The 24875-nt window shown below is 34.1% G+C and overlaps 1 protein-coding gene and 1 long non-coding RNA gene across 4 annotated transcripts in view; one reads left to right on the top strand and one right to left on the bottom strand.

Annotated features, from left to right (window-relative positions):
- Positions 1-24875, top strand: part of NLGN1 (neuroligin 1) — an 882121-nt gene that overhangs the window by 520716 nt on the left and 336530 nt on the right. The window lies entirely within an intron of this gene.
- Positions 11773-24875, bottom strand: part of LOC129146720 (uncharacterized) — a 29662-nt gene continuing 16559 nt past the window's right edge. Inside the window, exons 3-4 of the long non-coding RNA XR_008553808.1 lie at positions 16982-17050; positions 11773-11923 (exon numbers count right to left, since the gene is read on the bottom strand). This is a non-coding gene — a long non-coding RNA (uncharacterized LOC129146720). The remainder of the gene's footprint in view (positions 11924-16981; positions 17051-24875) is intronic.

Consider the following 24875-nt stretch of genomic DNA (forward strand, 5'->3'; position numbering starts at 1 on the left):
GTGTTAGTTTGATTTACAAAATATAGGCATCTGGATCCAAGATGATTAAGCTCTATTAGGAAATCCCTGCTATTATCTAAACTTTTTCATTCTCCTTTCTATCCCAACCTCTACTTGCAATTCCCATTCTTCCAAAGGACATTGACATCCATTGTCATTGGTGCTTCAGCTATCTCAATTCATTCTCCTTATATAGCATTACTTCTAGTAATGAGGTAGTGAGATTTATTATCTTCCTTCAAAGTCTGTTTTCTCATATTGCTATTGTCCTTTTTGACTCTTGCACATTTATCATTAAACAAACACCCTGTATAGTACCTAGATATTAGAATCAAATGTGAATATCAAAGATTGCATGAATTATTGAGTTACTAAGTATGATCTCAATCAGCAACAGACACGGCTCATTATGAGATTTCACTTTTATAATGTGCACCTTCAATCCAGTGACAATTTACATTTTGATCTCATTATGTCCAGATTAGTTATAAATAATGCCATACTGACACTCTTGGTTGAATATAAAAGAAGTAAAGTATTCTTGCTCTAACTACTGAAGGCAAGATAAACAGGAAATATCTAACAAGAGGAAAATCTTGTTCACTGAACTGAATAAGCTTTAGGGATTCAGATATACAAGGAAGCCATAGATTTCTTCTCTTTTTACCATGAACATCTACAACTCATGTTGCAAATCAATATTAATAGAATAGCATGGTGTTCTTACCCCCTTTAGATTACATGAGTCATTGCAATCAATCATATTTGCATTCTTAGAATCCATGGTGTACTGCAAAAAGTTCACACTGGAGCTAGGGAAAAGAATTTGAAAGCCACACAAAAAAGAAATGCATTCTGAGATTATACTTGAGTCTTCATAATTTGAGATAGAGAAACTCCACCTGCTGAAAGGTTACATCTTAAACATTAGCTTCCTTGACATTTATAAACCATAATTTCTCTGCTAAATTTTCTCCGCATTTGTATGTAGCAATTTAAATCTTGTCAAAAGATGTATGTCAGGTCTTTTATTTGTAAGTTACCCTGAAGATATGTGTTAAGTCTAATATTTTGTCATCTTTTAATAATTTAGAGAATGTTATTTTGTGTACTTTTTGTAATTATATTTCTTTGTATATTTTTCTTTTACATTTTGCTACAATAAACATAGAAAAGAATTTTTCTTTACAGTTTCTCTTTTAGTTTTACAGAGAAAATTTGCTATAATTTCATAGTACAGCCCAGGTAGTGATGTATTGAAGTTAGTTCACCCTGGCTTATAAGAGATGGTAACATGCCATGTATCTCTTCCCAATTTGCATTCAAATATTCCACATTGTTAGCTTAAAATGGGTCACAGTGGGAGTATCACACCATAGGAATTAACAAATGCTAAGAATCAGGTTTTTTCTCCCTAGAAAGCTGGTTTTTAGCATTAACCAGCATACCATTGGCCTTAGCATATCTGTCTATCTATCTATCTATCTTATCTATATCTATCTAATCAGTATATAGATATGTATATCTATATACTTTCTATAACAATAGAGTTAGCTGCTAGAGCTAGGATGTTAAATGGACTGGTTAATTTTTTTTTTTTATTGCCCTGTCCTGTTTGTCATTATTGTTGTTTGTTTGTGTTTTACAGTTCACTCGGGACTTACTAGTTCTGCAGTAAAACTGTCACTATGAACTGTGAATGCTTTTTTAGTAGCAAGGTTGTACACTCCTTTGAGGAGTCAGCAATCACAAATTGTCACTGTAACAAATGGCCTATCAGCCTCTGAATCAACACACTTTCATAGAGACCTAAGGACTTTAGGCAAACTTTAAAGAGAAAATAAAATGAAGCTGTGGGTCATCACATAAAACTTCTAAGAAAATATTGAAAATTATGGTAGTGATTAAAAAAAAAGTATGCTCACTAATGTAAGGAGCTAATTGTTTTCACAAACTAATAAAATGTTTTGAAAATATTAGGTGCTAAAGAAATTGAATTTAATGGAAGAATGATAGCATATATATTAGAAACCTAATATATAATATATGTATACAAATATGTGAAGTTTTCTGTAAGAGTCAGGTATATTTGACTATTTGAATCGTATAGAAAAATAATGTAAACATGACACCTTTTTATTCATTCTATTTTTCCTCCATTGCCCCCATTCTAGTCTTCTTCAAGCTGTGAGTTTTGGTTAGTTTAACAGAGGCAGAAAGTTTTAGAGGTTTAGGAGTACATAAACTTAAATAACTTAAAAGGCAGTCTCAAATAATGAAACTTTCTGAACTGATATAGAGTCATAATAGTGTCTGCATTAATGATTTTTGCCATTGAAATGAACAAATTAAAGATTTTGAATTTAACTGGTAGAAAACCTTCAAAGTGTCTGCGTTGGTGACTAAATTAGTAGACTGAATTTATAGACTAAATTTATCTGTTTTTAAATAATATTTTGAATAATGCAAAAATGTATTTCTTTGATGAAACTCTTCAGTTGGGATCACCAGTGAAGTTTGGCCGTTGTTTTACAACTTCCAATTAAATGAGACCAGATAGTTTAAATCGGAGTTTCACAAACTATGGCAAATAGGACAACTATGTCCAACTATTTGATTTATTCCATTCAGAACTAAAAATGGTTTAATACTTTTTTCAGTGATTGAGAAAAATCAGAAGAATACTTTGTGACAAGTGAAAATTTTGTGAAATTCAAATATTCATAGATAAAATTTTATTGGAACACAGTTTTGCCCATTCTTTTACATGTCCTTATGACTGCTTTCATGCAATAATGACAGAGTTAAGTAGTTGAGACAAAGCTGGTAAGGCCTGAAAAGTCTAAAATATTTACTAGATGTTCTTTATAGAAGTTTATTTAAGCACAGGCTAAGTTACACTTCTTTTTTACTTGATGTTTTAATTTCATTCCTTTGACTTGAATCAAATTAGTAAGATCAACAATTTTGCCAAAGACACCAAATAGCTACATAAGTTAATTATGAAACATGTAAACAAGGAAATAAAATGATGCATATGCAATCAACTGAGTTCATAACAAATTATGTGTTCAGATTTTCCTTTCCTCTTACTCATCTCAGCCAGAGACTCTTTAGCAGTGGGTGGATCTTTTGCTCCTCATGTTCCCTCCTCACCAAAACACAGAGGATAAAAGGACAAAGCTTTTTAAGTGTTAAAAAGAGGTCATTAGAGGTAATGCTCAAATTGAGAAAATTAAAAGGAGAATTAGTAATTTTTCTGTATTTTGTTTTTCTAAATGCTAAGAGCATTAATTCACAACATATATACTTTTGAAACATGCCCACATTTTATATAAACTCTGTTTTGGCATTACTTTACTTTTTAATACTGTGAATGTCAAATGATTATAGTTATCTGGACCTTCTCAGAGCTTGCTCAATATTTCCAGTACATTTGTTATAGTGTAGATGTAAATATACCCCAATGTCATTTGTTCTGTTTACATGCAAATGGAGGTAACCAGCCAGAGGAAAAGAAACAATTAACTCCAAATTAAAACTGGCCAAATACAGACAAAAATAGATTTGGGAAAATTATATATATCTTCCCATGAATACCTTTTTTCTAGTACCCTTATATTACTAAATGTGGTTTTGAAAAACTTTATCTCTGTTACTGTCTTATATAGATTTTCATAACTATGGAGGAAGGAGAAGTATCCAACTTCTAATTTTTAAGAGGCAAGATTTAGTTAGGATTATGCATGGAAATCCAAACCATTTCAAGGTTTTCCGAGTTTCAGGTGAAGACAGATATGCAAAGTACAGAGATTCAGATATAGAATTGACAGTGAGATTGGGCAACAATCAATCTGATTATGAAGGTAATCTTTATATATCAGTAAAATAATTCAAGCTTCATTGTCACTTGCTTAACATTTTATCCAGAGAGTGGAACATGTATAGAGTCTCCAAATTGCAACAGAAAAAGCTAGGGAATTATGAAGTGACTATTTCAAGGTCACAAAACCAACAACAAATATACCCACACTTAAGCTAAGTCTTGTGACTCCAAATTTATGAATTTTGCATTGTTTTTAAAGGAAAACAGTATAAAATTTAAGAAAAGCGCCTAGGAATGCTCTCAGGAGTTTTTGATCATACAATTTAAAAACATTCAATTGATGTCACTTAGCCAATTAAAATTTAGAATATAGTTTTATTTTCCTTTACCTTCCAGGAAGGTCTTCAACACTTTTTAACTTGGCATTGCAGTGAGAATACATTAGGAATTCACATGCGTGTGTTCTCTTTAGGATGTGTTTGTGTTTTATATGGCCCATCTTCGTATGGGAAGGAGGGCAGAAAAGCAGCGCAATTAATACAGAGACTTGTTCTGGAACTAATAACTATATAAAAAAAAAAGAAATAGAACATTTGGAAGCTAGTACAATTTTGTTGTTGTTTGTGTTAAAAAAGGGGATGTTTTCTTTCATTAGCTTAACATTCTTCTTTATTATTAGATTTAAATAATACAAAATTACAATTAAATCTGTTTGTAATTTCACTTTAGAGTTTATTCCATTGGATAGTCACCCCATAAAAGATATTTCTTACTTTCCTTATTCAACATTTGCAATTTCTATATTTAAAACTTAGGTAGAGATGATCTGTACCTCTATGATCCCAGATGAAATAATAAAAGATTCTATTTTTCCAAACTGATATATGAAGTAGTGCTGCCTCTCTTCATGTTACACGAAACATTTTGACTTGATCATTTTATTTAGAAACCTATTGGGAAATGATCTGAATTTACACAATTCCTTTTCTCTTAGTTTCTTTTTCAAGGTAGGCCCTAAACGGCTGTGGAATTTTATTGATTTACTTTGAGAATCACTGCATTGCCCTTCAAGAAATCTGAGCTGATTTGAAAGGACATATTGCAGTTGCTGTGTCAGAAATGGAGCCATTTGTCTCACAACATTACACAGTATATATTGAAACTTCAGATACATTTGCTTGTGTCTAATACAACTTTTACATTTAAGTCACTTTAATGACAGACTTGTATAAAAACTAATGATCAGGTCATTGGAGTAGATTTATTATACACTTGGCTTGGCATCCAAAACTTGGTTCTTTTCACAGATTATCCTTGACTGAATGTTATTTGATTATCCTAATCAATGCTTATACATTTTGAAAAAAAATCTTCCAGCTTCCATCTTTCTGCTGTATCCCATATGCCTAATTTCAATTAGTATGGATGCTTTTTTCTTTAACTTTCCAAATCCCTCAGTTTTTCTGTTCCTCTTGGAGAGAACCCATGAATCTGTCTATTTAGGGTGCTCAGCTTCTGTCTGTGGTGCTGTTCTCTCCACAGGGATGGATGCATGACTGACCCATGTTTTCAATTTTCTCCTTGGCTGATAAGGATTTTAGGATTGACATAGAAATCACTGACTATTGATTGGCAGTACAAATATGACATTTGAAGGGTTTATGTAAGGATAAAGAAAAACATTATCAAAAATTTACATGTCAATATGATTTCATAGGGTAACATTCCCTAATAGTTATTCTTTTAAAGACCATATTTTCCCAAGATGAAGTAATTTAGGAGTATGTTTACAAATGATCTTTCCATAACCATTGACTACTCAACCTTGTTTTGAAGCTGGCAAGCCACCAGCAACTATATTTTATTTTATTTTTTTGCTTATTTTATTGCAGTAATATTGCATTGTGACATTTTGTATTTGACATTTGATCATTGGTTCTCTCAACATACTACATAGCCTTTTTTTTTTAACCTCTGGCAGTGAGCACAGAGTAGATAGTGAGAAAGTTGTAATTATATTACATTGTAACTTTTATGTTTCTACTAAAACTTTTCTGTGAACATATAACTAAAGATCTAAAGGTGATAACAGGATTGTCCATTTAACAAATATATGATACGTGTCTACTGTGTGCCAAGAACTATTCTGGTATGGAAATAAAACACAAGTGAGCTCGGTATTTGTTTTAAAGCATTTTTGTAGGATAAGATATATAAACACAAATATAGTACCATGTGATTAATGCTATAATAAAAATTCTGTAAGCACCTTTGGGTTTGTCACATAGTTTGGTTTTAGTGGATCAGGGCATTCTGTGAAGAGTGAACTGCTTGTGTAAAGTTCTAGAAGAGTTTAACATAGAGCAGAAAATTGTGAAGTACACAGTGGCCACATCAAGGACACTGCATTTTCTTTTAAGGATTTATCCTGGGGACAAAGGAACACCTCTGACTGGCTTTTAGAATGGCTACAGTATTATCAGGTCAAATCTGTGACAACCCAGGAGACTGGTTATTAGATCTAAGGTGGAGAGATTCACATGGAGAGAAGAGGGCAGAAGACAGTTTGGAGAAAGACTTGACTACTGATTGAATTAAGAGTGTGAGGAAAACAGAGAAGTCAAGGTTAATCATGGCTGGAAGGATAATGAGGCTTTTATCTTAAGAATGCATGTACTTATGTTAAAAAAAAAAAAACTTTGCAAAATAAAATGACTTCATCTTTATGTGTTGGCTATTTAAAAAAATGTATTAAAATACATAAAATATAAGCATGTTTATTAAGATTATTCTTTTTTCTTTTTGTGAGTTCTTTTTTATTGTTTCAGTCACTAATGACAAAATCAGTGTTCTTGTTGCAATGATATTGTATTATTACATACATTTCAGGTGTTCATTGTTGAGATTCAATATTGTTTAGACTACTTTAAGGTCATCAGTAAAAGTTTAGATCTATCCTTTATCATACCCTAAACTATCCCTTTTCCCTTTTAATTATTTAACAACTAAATTCCCTTACAACTATTCCCTTACTAGAGAGGACGAATAACAATCACATATTGGCAAGAGCTAATTACAAAGTCACAATTATCTTTGGGTGAGGCCAGGCCTGCCTTGGGAGTAAGTTGTCCTGGAGGTGTAGAATATAAAGAAAAGGTAGGACATTGTACCTGCAGGTATATGCCTTCTGAAACAATAAAGCGATTACTGGAAGCTGGGACAGTTTGTCTTCTATTTGAAAGTCTCAAAAGAGAGTCCATGTCAGTCTCAACCAAATTCCTTGAAATACTGTCATATATTTCACCAAGCTATAAGGGGATCTTTTAATACATCCTTTCAAATCCTGATGTGCCCTCTAGAATTTGGCTTTAAAATACTTGTAGTCCTTTTCTCTCCAAGGCAGACTCAGAAGCTCTTTATTTTTCCCCCCTTTTTCAAGTAGCTACAAAGTTTACTTTTGAAGGAGAGATTTACTTTTCCACAAAAATTTGAAGGTCTTCTATATGACAGCACAATTTGAACTTTAAGAACTTTGTAATATATGTGACTTTAGGCTGTCAATTATATTTTATATTTTGAAAAGTCACACTATCTGAGGTTTTAAGTCTGCATATAAATTCTTATAGTTTCCTTTAGGCACCACAAGTTATTTCATTATTCTATGGCCTTTTTAAAATAAAAGTGATATAATGTAATAACCTCCCTTTCTCTCTTTTTTTTTGGTCTCTTTTTCTTTTCTTCCTCTTCCCTCTATCCATTTTCAGTCTAGCCAATATTTATTCTTGGGCTAATATATTGAAGGTATTGTGTCAATCCTAGAAACACTAAAATTATATGAGGGCATCCTGCTGCCAACTTGTTAGAATCTCATCCTCACTTCTTTATTTTCTTTTTTTAAAAGATTTACTTATTTATGCATACAAGAACTGGGGTATAGGCCAAAGGTATGGGGTGGGTGAAAGGATTCACCAGAGACAGAGTGGGGGACAAAACAGGCAGATATACTGAAATATACTGCTGAGGGTAGCAGTGGGTAAGTCAGGAGAGGTCTGCTGCGCCATGTGGGTAACTCCCTGGCTGGAGATCCAACTCGTGCTGCAGAGGCTGTGGATAGCTTCACAATGCTGTACTTAACCCCTTGCACCACCAGGGAGAGTCACTTCTTCATTTTCAATACTTTTGTTTTTTAAATGTATTTTCCTTATTTTTTTCTGACCTTTTTCTCGTAAATAGACTCTATTGTTATACACTTGTGAGTATATGTCATTTATTCATTCAGTTTTCAAGTAGGCAAGCACAAATATGAGTCAAGCAGGTCAACCAAATCGTTTCATCTTCATTGTGGAGGTAGGAGGAGGATGTACATGGTACTCCAGTTCATATCTTCTAAATCACTTCTGCTCTGGAATAGTAATGCCTTATATATGGACCAGCTCTTTCCATATAAAGATATGTTTGCATTTGTGACTGTGCTTGGTAGTCAACAAAGTGATAATGATCAGATTTGAGAGCAAAATAAAATGCCAACAAATGCAGAGCATTAGTGAGCTCTTCTCAGGTACGTGAAGGGTAAATTTACTAAACACAGTTAGACAAACCACAGCATGGACAGTGGGAGTGCCAAGCTACCCTGATTTTGCAGATTCCAGAAAGATGCCCATACTGCTGCTCCTTCCATCTTCTTGAGATGAGGACCCTGTAGGAACTTTGGATTAGGTTCCTTTCTAAGTCCTTGGGGTTTTTAAACCCTTGGCTTCCATTGACAATAAAGACAAGTTCTGGTTACCTATCAGATGCAAGTGATAGTTAACACTTTCAGAATCTTCCTATGTGCTTTCCCAATTTCTTTTTCCCAAGTAGATCTTCTCTACTTGGATGTAGAATAGAAAAGGGCCTCAAGCCTACTAAGGTCTATTCTTAATAAGTTCCAAATTCTATAACTTTCTTTTTTTTTTTTAAAGATTTATTTATTTATTTATACAAGCACTGGGTACAGTCAGAAGCACGGGAGGGCAAGAGAATTCACCAGAGCCAGAGTGGAGAGCAGAGCAGGCAGAAGGACCGACGTACACTGCTGAGGGGAGCAGTGGGTGGCAGGAGAGGTCTGCGCGCCATGTAGGACCTTCACCCGGTGGCCGGAGATCCAACTGCCACTGCAGATGCTGCGGGCAGCTTCGCAAGCCAGTGCTCAACTGCTGTGCCACCAGGGAGGCCCAAATTCTATAACTTTCTACTGATGAATGACACTGCAAATTTCCTGGTTATTTCTTTACTCTTATTTTGTACAGTTTACATTTGAAACTTAAGCCCAATTACTAAAATGACTCTAGTGCGAAGAAAGCCAAAGATTTCATATTAACTTCCAATTTGCACCGCCTGTCTAGAGCAATATGTTAAGAATTCCAAAGCTTTCATGCTGATTGAGTGAGAGAGAGTTCTGGTCAGTCAGAGATGTGTTCTATAAATAAGAGAGGGGAATAATGGTATGCATTCCTGATTTTTCCCATTCCTGGCCTAGCACTATCCTAAATCTTTGAGAGAGGATGATAGACCTCTGTGTATCTCTCCCTGGGGCATACATTGGCCTGTTGGATGCCGGCTGTGAGTTATATTACCAGATCTGCCAGTTAAGATGGATGTGATAAGAAATACATCACTCGGGGCATTTCAAGCAAGCACAGAAATATTTGGTAAAAATAACAGAAGATATGGATCCAGCAGCACTTTCTCTAGCAGATTTGCCTCTGTGATTACAAGGACATTTCAGGGTATAGCCTTTCCTTGAAGCAAAATGAATGTCACTGTCTTGGAAGGATTTGTCTTGGAGGATTTCACCTTTCAGCCTGTTCTGAGAACACTTGACCTAACAGGAAAAAAAAAAATTCTCACATCACTTTGTGGGTGGCTCTTGAAATTTAATCACAAGGAATATATCCCTGTGGTTACTAAGAAAATTAAGTTCTGCTATGTAAACAGAGGGTAGAATTAGAGAACTTTTGTGAAAAGGGACACTAGGATAATCAGTTCCAGTACTAATGTTTTCTAATTGAGATAACTGAGGCCATAACCAATTGGGACTATTTCAATTCTGAGGAGAAAGAAAATTAGTATCTATTCACTAGTTACCAGAAATTATTTTATAGATTAGAAAATTTGAAAATAGAATGTTTAAGTAAGATGTTTATGATCACACAGGTTAGTATATGAATTTGAATCCACCTTTGGCCCCTAAGCATATATGTTCTTTGTATGAGATTATATTGTTCGTTCTTTTATTATCATACCTACTATCCATTCTCTTCCCTATCCTGTTTACCTATTGTATATCTTACTCTACAGAAGTCTGATTTTTGCTACTTTGGACTTAGTAAACTAATTTATGATTTGAGTTAATAGAGGATAAAATTCAATGTATTATAATTATACCTACTTTGTGAATGTAGTTTTCTAGGGATATAAAAGATATGTCATCTCTATTCTGAACAATCCAGAAAATTGTTACACTGGGATCTATTTGGACAACCTATCATTTTTTATGAAAAATCATGTGATGAAATTATAACTACATTTTCTATTGTTCTCACCACAGAACCAAAACTGATTCTTTGGGATATTTCAAAGCTGCTTCTTCTGTAACACTACATCCCTTTATCATTTTTACCTTCCTCCTTTTATGATATATTGAGAATGTCCACCTTACTTTCAATCTCTTTGATTAATTAATCAAGGTCTTGATTAAAGATCTTGAAAGGTCCTTGAAAACTTCAAATACTAAGCAAATTGTAAACTACTTTCTCCTATAGCTTTTGGCATTTCCCCTGCTAGGAACAGTTAAAGGTTTTTCCTATCCTCTGAGCCTGGTCATCATTAAAATCTAAAGAAGAAGAATTTCTGGCATTATTATTGCCCCAGGTCAGACTCAGCAGGCAGTAAAGATTCAAAACCTCCAAAGCCTATAGCTCTGCTTCATTATGAGGAAATGCCACCACCAGCAATCCTCACATCACTTTCTGAAAGGATGTTTAAGTGTGCTAGTTTTTTCCCAGAAGCTCCTTGTTATATAGATAGAAATGTTATATCGGTTGATCCCCTCTGCCTGTGGGACACCATTTAAAATACCTGTTGCCCCGTCGAGTTGGTAAAGCACAGTCCATTCATGGTGTTTCCTGAGTCCACGATTCAACAGAGGATTTCTTTAGAGTGAAGGACACTCTCCTTCCCCGTGTCCCTACATTTCTGTTTTCAAGCTGAGCCATTTTCTCTTCTCTTAGTTCATATAAAAAGTTGGGAGTGACTGTGAAAGAAAAAGACTATCTTAGAGAAATTATAACTTGCATTTGCTTTTATTGCCTCTTTCACCTTTCAGCCTACTGAAGAGTTAAAAGGAGAAAACAGTGCATTCTATAGAAATATCGACACACACATACACATACACACACACATATATGTGTGTATGTGTGTGTCAGTTAAGGCTTAAAAATAAGAGAATAAAGGACTATTTTTATCTACTAAATTAGAAAAAATAGTTTTTAAATGCTGATACCTAGGTTAGCTTGTTGCAAGGAAAGCATCACCCTCAGCTAGTAGTTCTCAAATCAGGGCTGTGCTTAAGAATCATCTGGGAAGATTTTGCAATACACCAATGTTATCCCTTCATCCCCATCCAAACCCTGAATAATAGAGTCATAAGATGCTTTTTTAAAAGCAATTTATATAATATTTATAGAGCTACAGAAAGTTTTCATTTCCAAACCTCATATTGTCACTTGTAGTATTTCTTTCCTTACCCTAAAAAAAATAATTCTAAAAAGGAAAAGCTACAGGAAAAGAGTTCAGTTATTTATTATACATAAAATTTAAATATCCTAAATATTTAATGGACAATGATAATTTTTCTCCCCATCACTCCACACCACACCCTCCCATGTAATACCACTTGCCTGTGTTGCATTTAATATCCATCCAGTGCAGAGTTGGCTCTGGAACCACGCAAAATGCAGCCCACCAGTGGCAAATATCTGTGACTCTGGTAGAGCTGGCAGAGTCAGGGACAATTAGTGTTGATGTCATTCCAGAAATTACATAAAACAATAGACACTGTTTGTAGGCAGCCAGAAGAATACAGAGAAAAATGAAAATGATGTAGTTTGTTGAAATAGTGGGATTGTGCAATAATTATTTTCATTCATTTTGAATTCTGTTAACATAATTTTAATGCCTGTACAAACATTTTTTTATGGAAACTATTGGCAGGCAAAAGATATTTTTTAGTTTTACTAATTTATCTAAAGATTAAATTGTAATAACATCAACTGCTAGACACAAGTAGCTAAATCCAGTGCTGTAAGACTCACCATTTGTCTCAACTATCACAAAATATCTCTTCCTGCTAAGTGGGACAGGGAAATGGATCGCTCTTCCATTACTAGCACACTTTTGTATTAGGACATTGTCTCCCAAGATTAATATTACTCATTTTTAGGAAATGACTAGCATATGTGTTTTATGATATTAGCTGGTAATTAAGTCAGGAAGTCCTTATGGAAAGACTTTTCATAGCATGAATGATTTGATTGAGCAGAGTGGGGAGGCTCAGTTAAGAATATAGAAATACCACACCCTGGCATTTGGCCACTAGAAAAGAAAGGCAACACAAACCAATTTAACCCTAGGCTTGAGGCATTAACATGGCTCGAGATCTGTGGTCTTTTATTCCGTTCTGGATGGTTTTGTTGATAAATTGAGCCCAAGGGCAAATGCTTTGGATCATCTTTTATCATATAGCTTTCACAAACATAAGCGGTTTGTGCTTTAGGCCTTTCCCTGACAACATTTAGGCTTTATATATGGTATGCATATTTGCATGCAACTCCAGCACAGATGTATTATATTGAATTTAAGATTTTCAAATTAGTAAATTTTGATAATATGTAATGATCTTAGCTAATATGCATATTATATAAATAATTCTGTGCTAGCTTCGGGCAAAGAGAAACAACTATTTTGGTAATGATGTAGGATAAAGAATATAAGTGGTATTAGATTCCTGATTTTAAGTTTGGAGATTTTTAATTTCATTTTAACTTTGACAATTTTCCTATCTACTCCAGCTATTATTCATCATCTGTAAAATGGGTTTGATTACAATATCAAGGAGAGTTAAATGTTAAAGACTAAGAGAGAAAATATATGTGAAACATTTTGCAAACCGCAGAATGCAAGTTAAAAAATTTTATGTAGTTGCTAAATATCCATTATTCATTGTGTTTTCATGAACCTTGTCTGAAGTTACAATGTTTTATTGCATTTCATATATCAATATCTATGAAACTTATTAAATTTAGGTATAAAAGTTGAGTAAATATAAAACTCTTAAACTTACTGTACTTTTAGAAAGAAAATAGTTTGCTACAATATCCACACAGAATTCATTAAGGAAGTAATCCCCAACAATAAAAATATGTTAATTTTTTAAAAATAATTATTTAAACTATTATAAGCTCCAGTGCTTTTATAGCTAACGTATTTCCTCTAGCTTTGCTAAATCTAGTAGTTTATCTCAATTACTAAGTGACACTAATATGTAAGTATCTAAGAGGTGAAATAAATCCATATTAACCTTTCATAGAATGGTTTCTATAACAATGATCAAACTTCACAAGAATGCAAAAATACTCCTTAAATATGATAATCACTCAGAAACACTGACACATGTATCTAATGAGTCAAAAATATTAATTTCCTTTCACTCTCCCCCTCTCTATGTAAATGTTGGCAAGCCTGCCGAAAGGTTGAATCAGAGATTAGCTGAAAACTGTCAAGGAGAATATCAAAACGGTACCTTCTAGGGCATGTAGGCAAACCAAATACTTAGTGGAGACAGGCTAATTTATCATAGTGCAGTTGCGATGGCAACAAGAGTTCTTGGTGCCATGTGACCCAAAGCAGTTTCTGTTGACTGGCTCTAAGTGACTGTCAGTTCAGCAAAGGTTCCACTGTTTCCAGTGAAAGGGAAGAGAGAGCATTGATACTTGTTGAAAAGGCATAATAATAATAGTGTATCTCAAACCATGAAAGCATCCCTTTGTCTCCTTGATGTTTATTTTTATTCTGACTAAAGGGACCCCTCTAATTTTTGTTGCACAAAGGCCCCTTATTTATTCACAGATTAAATATGTGTTCCTCTGTTAACTAAAAAATTCCATCTCTGCCAATAGACTTATAAACAACAAGCATTTTTAAATTTTTGATGATATTTTACTTAGGAGGTGCTAAATTTTAAACTGCATTTTAATAGTATTTAATAAAATCACAAGAAATCTGATTTCATGAAATACAAGCTAATAACTAAATGTTCCTGCTATAATTTTCTTAAGTGTAAGAAACAGATCCTGACAATACTTCCTTATGATCTGCAAGAGCCCGAGAACCTCAAGGAAGGTAGACAATCAGCTTGACATAATTTTACTTCTTTCCTTCTCACTGTTATATTTATTGATGGGTCAATAACAAGAGCCATAGATATAGTCACACTCTTTGATTCAAAAATTCTACTCTCGGGATTTTATTTTGGGGAAATTCTAGTAAGGAAAGAGACTTATGTCAGAGGTGAGAAAGAATGAGATTCGGAGTCAAGTAGATATGAATTTCAAATCATGGTTCTGCCACTTGCTTGCTAAGTACCCTTGGGGAAGTAGTTTACCTCTGTGAACCTGAAGTTTTCTCATTTGTAAAGCAGGCCTGAGTATCTACCCTGAATGGTGAGTGGAAGCCTTATAAATCATATGTGTTAAATGTCTGCTTTATGCCCGTGTATCTGTCAGAGCCCTCCCAGTGATGTCCTTCTCAACAAGCAGCCTCTATAAAGCAAGAACTCAGAAATAATCTATATGACCCAAATTAGAATTGCAACCTAGTAAATTCTTTATTAGTAAATCAGATATCTCATCAGAATTCAATATGACATAATCATTTAAAATTTTAATTTTTAATAAATATGACTTTTGGAGGAATGTTCATGATATTATATGAAAACAAAATAATTACAGATTGCAGAAGTAGAATTATGATCTTATAAAACATTATATAAAATATACATGTTTGAAGAAAGTAACTTGCCAAATGAAAATAGTGTAAGTGGTATGGTTATAAGCAATGACTGTATTCATGAAGAACCTAATATATTCATTTAAAAAATATCATGGGACCTCCCTGGCAGTGCAAGGGGTTAAGACACAACCTGTGAAGCTAGCCACAGCCACTGCAGCACAAGTTTGATCCCGACCATGGAGCTACCCACATGGCACAGCAGACCTCTCCTGACTCTTCTGCTGCTCCCCTCAGCAGTGTATTTCAGTATATCTGCCTGTTCTGTTCCCCACTCTGCCTCTGGTGAATCCTCTCATGCCCCACACCTCCGGCCTATACATCAGTTCTAGTATGCATAAATAAATAAATCTTAGAAAAAAATCATGGCAGAAACAATCTGGAGATTGGCGTAGTGTAGGAGCACCAACCACAGCCTATAGCAACTAGAGTAGGTTCTTATATCCTCTTTCTTTCACTCAAAGTCCATGACAGGCACTAAAATGTGGTTTTGCTAACACTTTTGAACATTTTCTTTATGCCCCCAGAGCAGTGTTGCTTCAAGTGAGAAACAGAAAAGAATTTACAAGAAAGAATCCATGTGTGAAAGAATTCCAGTTTATGCACCAAGAAATAGAGTAAGTGGAAGAGTGAAAGCAATTTGCAAGGTTGATTAAAAGGTGTGGTTTGCATTTGGAATGCATTTTCTTTCAAATTTAGGATTCAGACCTTAGATACCCTAGCATATGGGAAGAGCAGCTGGAAGTCCATATTCTAGTGTTTTCTATAAGACTAAAAGTTTATTATAAGTTCGAAGTAGTGATCACAGGAACTAAGAGGCACATGATTTTCTAGCTGAGATGTTTTAAGTGGCAGTCGAATGGTTCATTGAGTGCCAGGTTCAGTGCTGACAGGCCAGAAAGGAGTGAAGAAGACAGATAAGAAGGCATTGACAGAGGCAGCTGGGTAAGTCTCACAGTGAATGCTGACAAGCTCTCCTCTCTCACATTCTACTTAAGCTGGCTAGTGTCCAGGTACTATTATCTGCTCTGGCAAGGACAGGTCACATTTTACTTCATGCAAAAAGTATGTCAAGCAGAAGAACTCAGTGATAGCTGAAGAAAAGTGCCTGATGCTTTATAATATAATTCTTCTTCTTAAAGATTTATTTATTTATGCATACAAGAGCTGGAGTGTAGGGCAGAGGTGTGGGGGGTGAGAGGATTCACCAAAAACAGAATAGAGGGCAGAACAGTCAGGTCTACTGAAATATACAGCTGAGGGGAGCAGCAGGCCAGACAGGAGAGGTCTGCTGCACCATGAGGGTCAGCTCCCTGGCCAGGGAATCACGCTTATGCTGCACTGGCTGCAGATAGCTTCATAGTGCTGAGACTTAACCCCTTGTGCCACCAGGGAAACCCTTTGTTATATAATTCTTGTCTAGACTGTTCTGCTTTAACCATAGTGGTTCTTAATTTACCTGAGGAGTCTTTGTTAAATTTCATTGTTGTTGCTTTAAAACTGAGGAGTGTATACTGGAAGAGATGAAAATGATAGACTGAATCTCTGTCCTGCTGGGCTTAATGTAAATTCTGTCTCATTCACTATTATGGTCCCCTCCCTAGACCAGAATCTCCTCACACTCCTAGGGACTCCATAGCTTGATAGCGCTGTGTCTTTAACCCCTGTACCACCAGGGAGGCCTTAAGTAAAGGTATTAAGATCTAGTCAAAAATGGTTGTCACTGGAATTCTCATTGACAAGTCATAGTGATCTTTTGGAGTTTGACGGTTCTATTCTTCTTTATAATGAATGGGTCATATATTTGGGTTGTGTTTCTGCCTCCTTAGTGGCTGAAAAGTCAACTCTCCTTGAGATTTCATCACTCTCTGGCGCATGGCCAAGTTCTCATGGTTACATTAGCCGTAGACTCCACTCACCCCCCCTTTTCAAATCCCTAAGGATTTTTTTTTTTAAATCTGAAGAAACCTCTGCTTTACTTCCACCTCTGTATTTCCTTTGCCTCTTCTTCAAAAGGTTTAAACTTTTGTAAAACAAAAGTTGACTTACAGAGACTTACAGGTTCTGTCTGACTTGTGGTGAGTCCTGTGCATTCCCAGAGGCATTGGAGCACAGAACCTATTGGATCAGGAAAGGCAAGAGAAGAAATTATAAGTGCAGAAAAAAATATCGATTCAAATTTGTCTATCATGTCTAGGGCAAAGTACAAAGTAAAGAAATGCGTGTTTGTGTGTGTGTGTGTTTATGTGAAAGTGAAGCAAAGACAGAGTCACAGAGACATTAGGAGAAAGAGATAGTAAAGTCAATCTGAGTCTGTGAGCTCAAGATCACCACTTTGAGTGGAATAACGATTTGAGATCCTTGATATGGGCCCTTCACACTAATGCTAGGTCAGCTTAGAGACCATTGTTTCATAAATCAATAACTGTTTCAAGTTTGTTTTTTTCTTTTTACTTTACTTCCAGTTACAAGAATTCGATATCTTGTGAGCAGATTTCATCAGATGATGTGCCTGTATTTGAATGTGGTGTTAGATTTTATTTTGAATGACATATAAATTGTGTTTTTTAATTATTGATAAAATTGTTAATAATATTAATTGTGACTTAAAAAAATCATTAACACCTTCAGTTTGACTTTGACCCTTTAGGTTAGCTGATTTTAAGCTAAGATCACAGATGTGAATTTGTTGGGGGCTGTCTAACCTGACTCCATTCCATTCTTATGGATTACATTTCTAACCCCAGGCTGCCAATGTCAAATACATTCTTCTGGTTTCAAAATTGTACAGATGTGTGAACAAATCAATGGAAAACGATTTCATATTGAAAAAACCTAAAATTTTAACACCAACATCTCATGAGTAACCAGTATCTTTGCATATGGAAGACAATTAATTAATTCATTTTTAAACATAGCTGTCTACATGGATGTCTGGATAAAAAAATTTACAATAAAAACATTGTTTACTCTTGATGGACCTGCAGGCAGGAAATTTATTGTCCTTGAATAAATCCAAATAAGCTTTTCAATATTTTCCAAGAGCATCCAAGAAGAAAAAACTAACTTTATACTCTGATAATGATTCTTTACCTTACAACTCGCCAGGCAACTTCTAGAGTTATTTTCACTGTTGGTAATACAACATATTGTAAGTGGTAAAGAAGGCCCATTTTGTTTCTTAAACCAGGCAGATATTGTTGTGAATTGTAGTAAATGTGTCAGAAATAGTAATGGGAAGCCGCAGTTCTATAGGCTAAGTCATGTAACTTGCCCCCTGTTGCTCCACTATTCAGAGCTTGACTAGTCCTTTATTTCTTTTCCAATGCTTGTAATACCTCCTTCTCTGTGTTTTTTTTTTTTTTTTATTTTCAATGTTAGTGTCGCTTTTCCCCAGATTAATATCCATATTCAAGTTCTATTACTAGCCTTATTTTTCTTGCTATTTTAAATTATAATATCATTTTTTTATTGAATACTCACCATAAATTGAGAGACTTCAGGAACAAGGAAATAATAAGTTCAAACTTAAGGAAGTTTATAGGAAGGCATGTAATTCAATAGTTTAATTCTAATATTTAATATCAGATAATTGAATACAAGCAAAAGTTCATAGAAAATGTTGTCATAATAATGAAAACAAAGTATTGTGTGAAAGACATTTGATATGGTGACCAGTTGATTACTGGGGACCTTTAAGACAGAAATTTCAATGGAATGGCTGCTCTATTGCTATTTTTAATTATTGTAAAGCTAAAGAAATGCATTTTTTTTTTGAGGATTGCCAAAATATTTGGAAAGTGGAAATGAGGTTATCTTTCAAAAGGGTTGAATTTACCAGATTGGAACATGGGCTAATTGTTCTAGTTTATTCATAGTGATTTCCTAGTATTGTGAGACTGAGTGTTCACTGGCTCATAGAGAATAACTCTAAAACTAGTATAATTTTTTAAAGATAAGAACAAATGAAATATTTTGTGTGGTTTACCATGATTGGACTAAGCTGTAAAATGAAGTCAAAAGTAGGACTTCAGACTCGTTTTGTGTCAGTTTGGGTGTTGGTTTTTTTTTTCCCCAACTTTAGACTATAATTGCAGAATAAGCTTATTTTCAGCATACTACCTAATTGAGAATGATTGAGAAAAAGGAAGGAGGTGTGTATATTGCTTAAAAAGTAGTTCTAGCAAGAAACTTTGAATAAATGCACTGCCAAGGGAATTTGAACAGCTACATAACAGAAACTGGGCCTAATTTAGAGTTTAAAGATCTGAATTACAGAATCTGATATTGCTTCCCTGTATGAAGAATAAATGTATGGATATTATCATAAAAGAAGATTCCAAAGAGACAATGATCTTTTGGGTTACTTTATGTTTTCTCTGGATGGCTATCATGGCTATCAGAGTTAGTTAGTCACACCTGGATTTAAATTGACTGCAATTTCAGTCCAACTTTGTCAGCGTTGGCTAACTCTGTGGTAAAAATGGGACACAATATGCATAAAATATAATATGTGATATGATTGACAGACATAAGAACAAGGCACAAAAGTCAGCATTCATTAAATATTAGTTTAAATTTGTTTCAATTTCTTAAATGGATATTGGTCCTTCACATGTGAAGAAAATAGCAACACCTACAGAATATCTGAATTCAAAAGAAGTTGTAAAACAAAAGAAGTTGCCTCTACAACTTTTCTAACCTCTACAATTTTCTAAGCTCTGAACTAAGATGGCCAGTCATGAGTCCTCTATTATAGGTGTTCAGACCAAATATAAGGCAGAAATTCTGGGGAAATTGGCCATCAACATGCACAGTGTCTGCAGTCTCCACCTTGTTTGAGAATTTTTTTTTATATTTGACAGTACAGTATATCATCTAAACTCAGAAAGGGGAAACTCCAGTATTGTACTCACAGAGCAACCTCTGTTACACAGTTTTTGGAAAAGGAGTTTGAGGGGAACCCTCAATGCAGTGTATATTTGATGAATGATATGGGCTCTTTAAATGAGTAAACATGGTTCAATTCCTTCTATTTCCTTCTGTTTTTCTTTCTGAACATCTGCAAAACTACAGTGTTAAAATCTGTCTTTATGGTGGTTTGCAGATTAAAACAAAAGTAAAAATGAAATGAAATAATATATGTAAATGCCAACCTCATTTGTCAGTTACATTGTTAAAATACTTATTAATATGAATTAACTATTAATTTTTACTTATATTCCAAATTGTGGGTTTTGTAATCTTTTTCACATTTTTGATGTGTTACAATATGAGATGATCTGTTTTTGTGGTATCATCACAATTTCCTGTAGCTTGCTGCAAATTTCCAAATGGAATATGGTACTAGTATTTTAAAAGGTAGTCTTTTCTAATTCTCATCTTCACTGATTATATAAATTTCCTATTGCTTCTATGGCAAATTTCTACAAATTTGGAAACATAAAATAACATAAATTTATTACCTTGGAGTGTTGGAGGTCAGAAGTCCTAAAATGAGTGTTTTGGCAGTGTTAATTCCTTTGGGGACTTTTTCTTATTTATTTATACAAGAGCTGGTGTACAGGCCAAAGGCATGGGGGGGTAAGAGGAGTCACCAGAGACAGAGCGGGAAACAGAACAGGCAGACGGACTGAAAGCACTGCTGAGGGGAGCAGTGGGCACGACAGGAGAGGTCTGCTGAGCCATGTGGGTATCTCCTTGGCTAGATGGGAATTGAACCCGTGCTGCAGAGGCTGCAGACAGCTTCACAGCACTGTGCGCAATCTGCTGTGCCACCGGGGAGACCCCTCCTTTGGGGACTTAAAGGGAGAATATGTCTTCTTGCCTTTTCCATCTTCCAGAGCTGCCTGCATTCCTGGCCTCGTGACTTCTTCCCTTACCAAAACTAGCAAGCAAGCATCCTCATATCTCATTACTATCTCTTAACTTTTGCTTTCATCATCAAATCTCTGATTTTAACTCTCCTTCTTTACCTATAAAGACTCCCGTGACTTTACTCAGTTTATCCAATCTGAAATAATTTCCTCATCTCAAAATTCATAATTTAATCACATCTACAAGAATCTCTTTGCCATAGAAAGTTATATATTGAAGAGTCTAAGGATTAGGGCTTGAACATCTTTGGGAAGTCATCAATTGCCTACCGCAGTGAATTTAAAGAACAAGTTATTTATCTTCTTAGAGCCATAAAGGATATATTAAAGGAGGGTTCAAGTTTAATATTGTTAATATTTAACTTTATAAATATGAAGCAAAGGCGATATAACAGAAGAAGCTTTTATTGAATTTTTGCTCTACAACAGAATCTGTACAAGGTATTTTACATAATTTCATAAAGTTATCTCAGCCACACCCATTTTGTTAAGTTGCTTTACCCTGTTCCACAGAAGATAATATAGGACTCCCAGAACAATGTATTCAAAGTTACTTGCCTAGTGCTAGAATCATCAATTTTTGACAGACCTAGACAATAGTAAAGATCACACCTTTAATTAGGTCATGCTCTGCCTAGATTGAATCTTAACCTTGAGAGTTTAAAGGATTCCTACAATACAAATAAAATCTTTAACAATTACTATAGTACTTTATATGACTTTTTTAAAAGATTTATTTATTTATGCATTCAAGAACTGGGGTACAGGCCAGAAGTGTGAGGGATGAGAGAGGAATTACCAGAGACAGTGTGGGGAATAGAACAGGCAGACTGAAGTACCTTGCTGAGGGGAGCAGCAGGCGACACAGGAGAGGTCTGCTACACCATGTAGGTAGCTCCCTGGCTGTCCAGGGATCGAACTTGTGCTGCAGAGGCTGCCAATTTCTTCATAGTGCTGTGCCTAACCCCTTGCGCCACCAGGGAGCTCCCTATATGAGTAATTGTAATACATTTTACCTGTGATATTTATTTTCTACAGAACTAAAAATGGAAACTATGCAAAGAGAAATTATTCTTTTACATATAGCTACAAAATACTTTTGCTAAAAGACTAATTTTTCCCTTATGCTACTTCTTTCAAAGAGTTATATAAATCTTAAATAATCAATAATAAAAATAAAATAAAAATATTTTTAATATGGGTGTTGAAGAGGTTTCTACTTTATTTAATCAAATAATGTTATTTGTTTTCAAATTTTAGTAGAGGGGTTTTAGACTACAGGCTAAACAAAGCAGGGGTGAGACATTAAGATAAAATGGGCAAACCACATATTTTATGAATCTGGACGTTTCAATTGATCTTCCCACCTGAAAAAAAAGACTGAAATACAAATATTTGCAGGCACTAAGGTGAAGTGGAAATAAAGTATGATCAGATTATTACTAATGTTTATCAAATGTTCTCCTCTGTCTTTGTAATAACCTAGTCTACTAATATTTCCCCCTCCAAAGAAAACAAAGGAATGATCTTATTGTTTGCATGATTAATTTCTAGAGCAAGTATGCTAGAATGATAGTGGAAAATACAAATGTAATTACTCTTGAGAATGTTCATATAATGAATAGTGTGATTAATTTAAGTAAGAGTTAAAACTCTAAACTTGGTTCCATTCAGATTTGGGATAAAACTTGTATTTTATCATTCAAGCAAACTGGGAGGCATGGCCTTTTAATATTGCTTAAACATATATAAACATATGAAGATGTACTTGGTTGAAGAAGCATCAAACCTGCTAACCCAGTAATTTGGCTATTTTCATTATTACTCGTCTTTAAACTTGTAAGAATGTGTATATGCCATTTCATTTTTATACTCCCTCCCAAACTCAAAATAGAAATGATAGTTTATCTCACTTCATTTGCCAATTATTAGCCCAAATGATAGGTTTTACACTGTGTTCCGTAAGTTGAGTTAGGAGCTCCCTGGTAAATGAAAAACGATTGTTGAAAAAGAAAATCCTAAGTGCTCCAGGTCTCCTAATCTCTATGAATTATAGTGTTTCTGTCCTTAGTTTGTCCTTAGTTTGTTTTACTGAAAAAGATAGACACAGATATGAGAGAGAGATAGAGAAATGGAAGAAGGGAATAATGTTTCAAAATCACTTTCAGTACCTTGTTCCTGCATGATTAATGTATAAACTTTTAAAATTAGAAGTTTATATAATAAAATCAAGTGTCATAATATAAAAGTGATTGGATTTCATTACATGTGTTTCAACTTCAAGAATGATTGTTAACTTATTTTTCAACTAAGATGCCTTCAGGTTTTGAGAATCTAAATGAGTTAAATATAAAACTTTTCTAAAGCAAGTTGGAATTCACATGGAGTTCATAGCAGTAAATTTCATTTCAATTTGATGCTTAATGTAAATACAGTGGAAAATGGTGCAATTGACTTTAGTAATCTGCTGTTTGGATTAAAGTGATATATTTTTTTCTGTGTTCAAATACAGTTGATACTAAGAATGTATTTGGAGACATTCAAAATGGTTTTCTTTCATCAGTCTAAAAGCTTAGTTTCTTTCATTTTGATTGTGATCAAATCTCATTTATTTCTCCCTAGGAAAATGAAAAATTTTCAGTAGCTCAAATTTAATTGAATTTCTAGTTTGAATATTCACTTCAGTTAAGAGATTATCAAGGTATTTTTTCAAGAAGTATATTATTATCTTTGAAGGAAGCAATTAAAGTACATATAAATTCTATGAGCTAATCCCAAATCAGATGGTAAATGATTGTCAAAGTGAGAAAGGAAACTGAAGACTGTTAGTAACTAGTACTATTTTCACTATGATATTCCCTCTATTTATAAAAATGACAATAAAAGTATCAGAAAATAGCATCATGAAGAATTAAATGTTGTTAAGCATTACTAGTTTTAGTCATTGGACTTATTTGAGTCACTTGATTCACTGTGGCAGACTCCTAGTGAATGACACTTGCCACTCATTTTCTATCCATTTTTCCTCTGTGTCCTGAAAGTACTATTCTAACAGCTGTAACAGGGATAAGTTCAGGATCGTAGTAACCAGGGCAACCCCACATACTTCCTAAGCCTTATCTAGTATCTTCATGGTGGTATTTCCCATTGATTATTTGCTAAACTTATGTATAACTCAGGGAACTGCCACACTTATCTAGACAAATACAACTAGAAATATTTAAGGAATAATACAAAAAAGTAAATATTTTTTAAAATTTGATCAAATTTTATTAATAGAATATACTTGGATTTTGAAAGGATAGGATCAGATTAAAAAATAGGCTGTTTATCAAGTATAACAGAGTATAACAGAAGCAAAAAAAAATGTTTTTTAGGCAATAAACCTCTGGTACAAAAGGAATTATTTAATCATTAGTTTGCATGGTACCTTGAAATGATTTAAGGTGCATTCATTAAAGATTTGGAGGAAATGTATCATGGAAAAGTGCAATGATTTTAGAATACTTTTTAGGAATGGGAACTCAATCTCAGTCAGGATTTGATGACTTATTATAAATGTTTGTTAAAGCTATTTGGAATAACTCAATAATGAATTGTTTCAATTCATGACATTGTCTTAAAAAAATCATTGAATTGATAACATGCTAATCAAATGTACTTTAAGTAACCAATTGCAGTAAACTTTTTGGGTGATTAAAAGCATACCTTGTTTATATAAGCTTAAATAAAAAAAAGGTTAATATGAGAAAAACTTTAAAATTGATTATTTGAAAAACTTTTAGATAATAAAATCAAGATAATAAAATCATTTAAAAGAAGCATTTTCTTAGGTTAACAATTTGGAAATAAGTCTTGCAACTATAAAATACATGAAGCCATGACTTTGGCTTCAGTGATATGTATGAGGACTTGACTCCAACAGCAAGGGAAACACTAAAGCAAATAAATTAGACTATATCAAACTAAAAAAGCTTCTGCACAGGGAAAGAAACAAACAACAACAAAAAAGACACACTACTGAGTGAGAGAACATATTTGACATCATAAAAAACGGCATAATATCC

Source organism: Talpa occidentalis, unplaced genomic scaffold (genome assembly GCF_014898055.3).
Source record: "Talpa occidentalis isolate TD23 unplaced genomic scaffold, MPIMG_talOcc4v2.1 talOcc4.4, whole genome shotgun sequence".
In the NCBI taxonomy this organism is placed as follows: domain Eukaryota; kingdom Metazoa; phylum Chordata; class Mammalia; order Eulipotyphla; family Talpidae; genus Talpa; species Talpa occidentalis.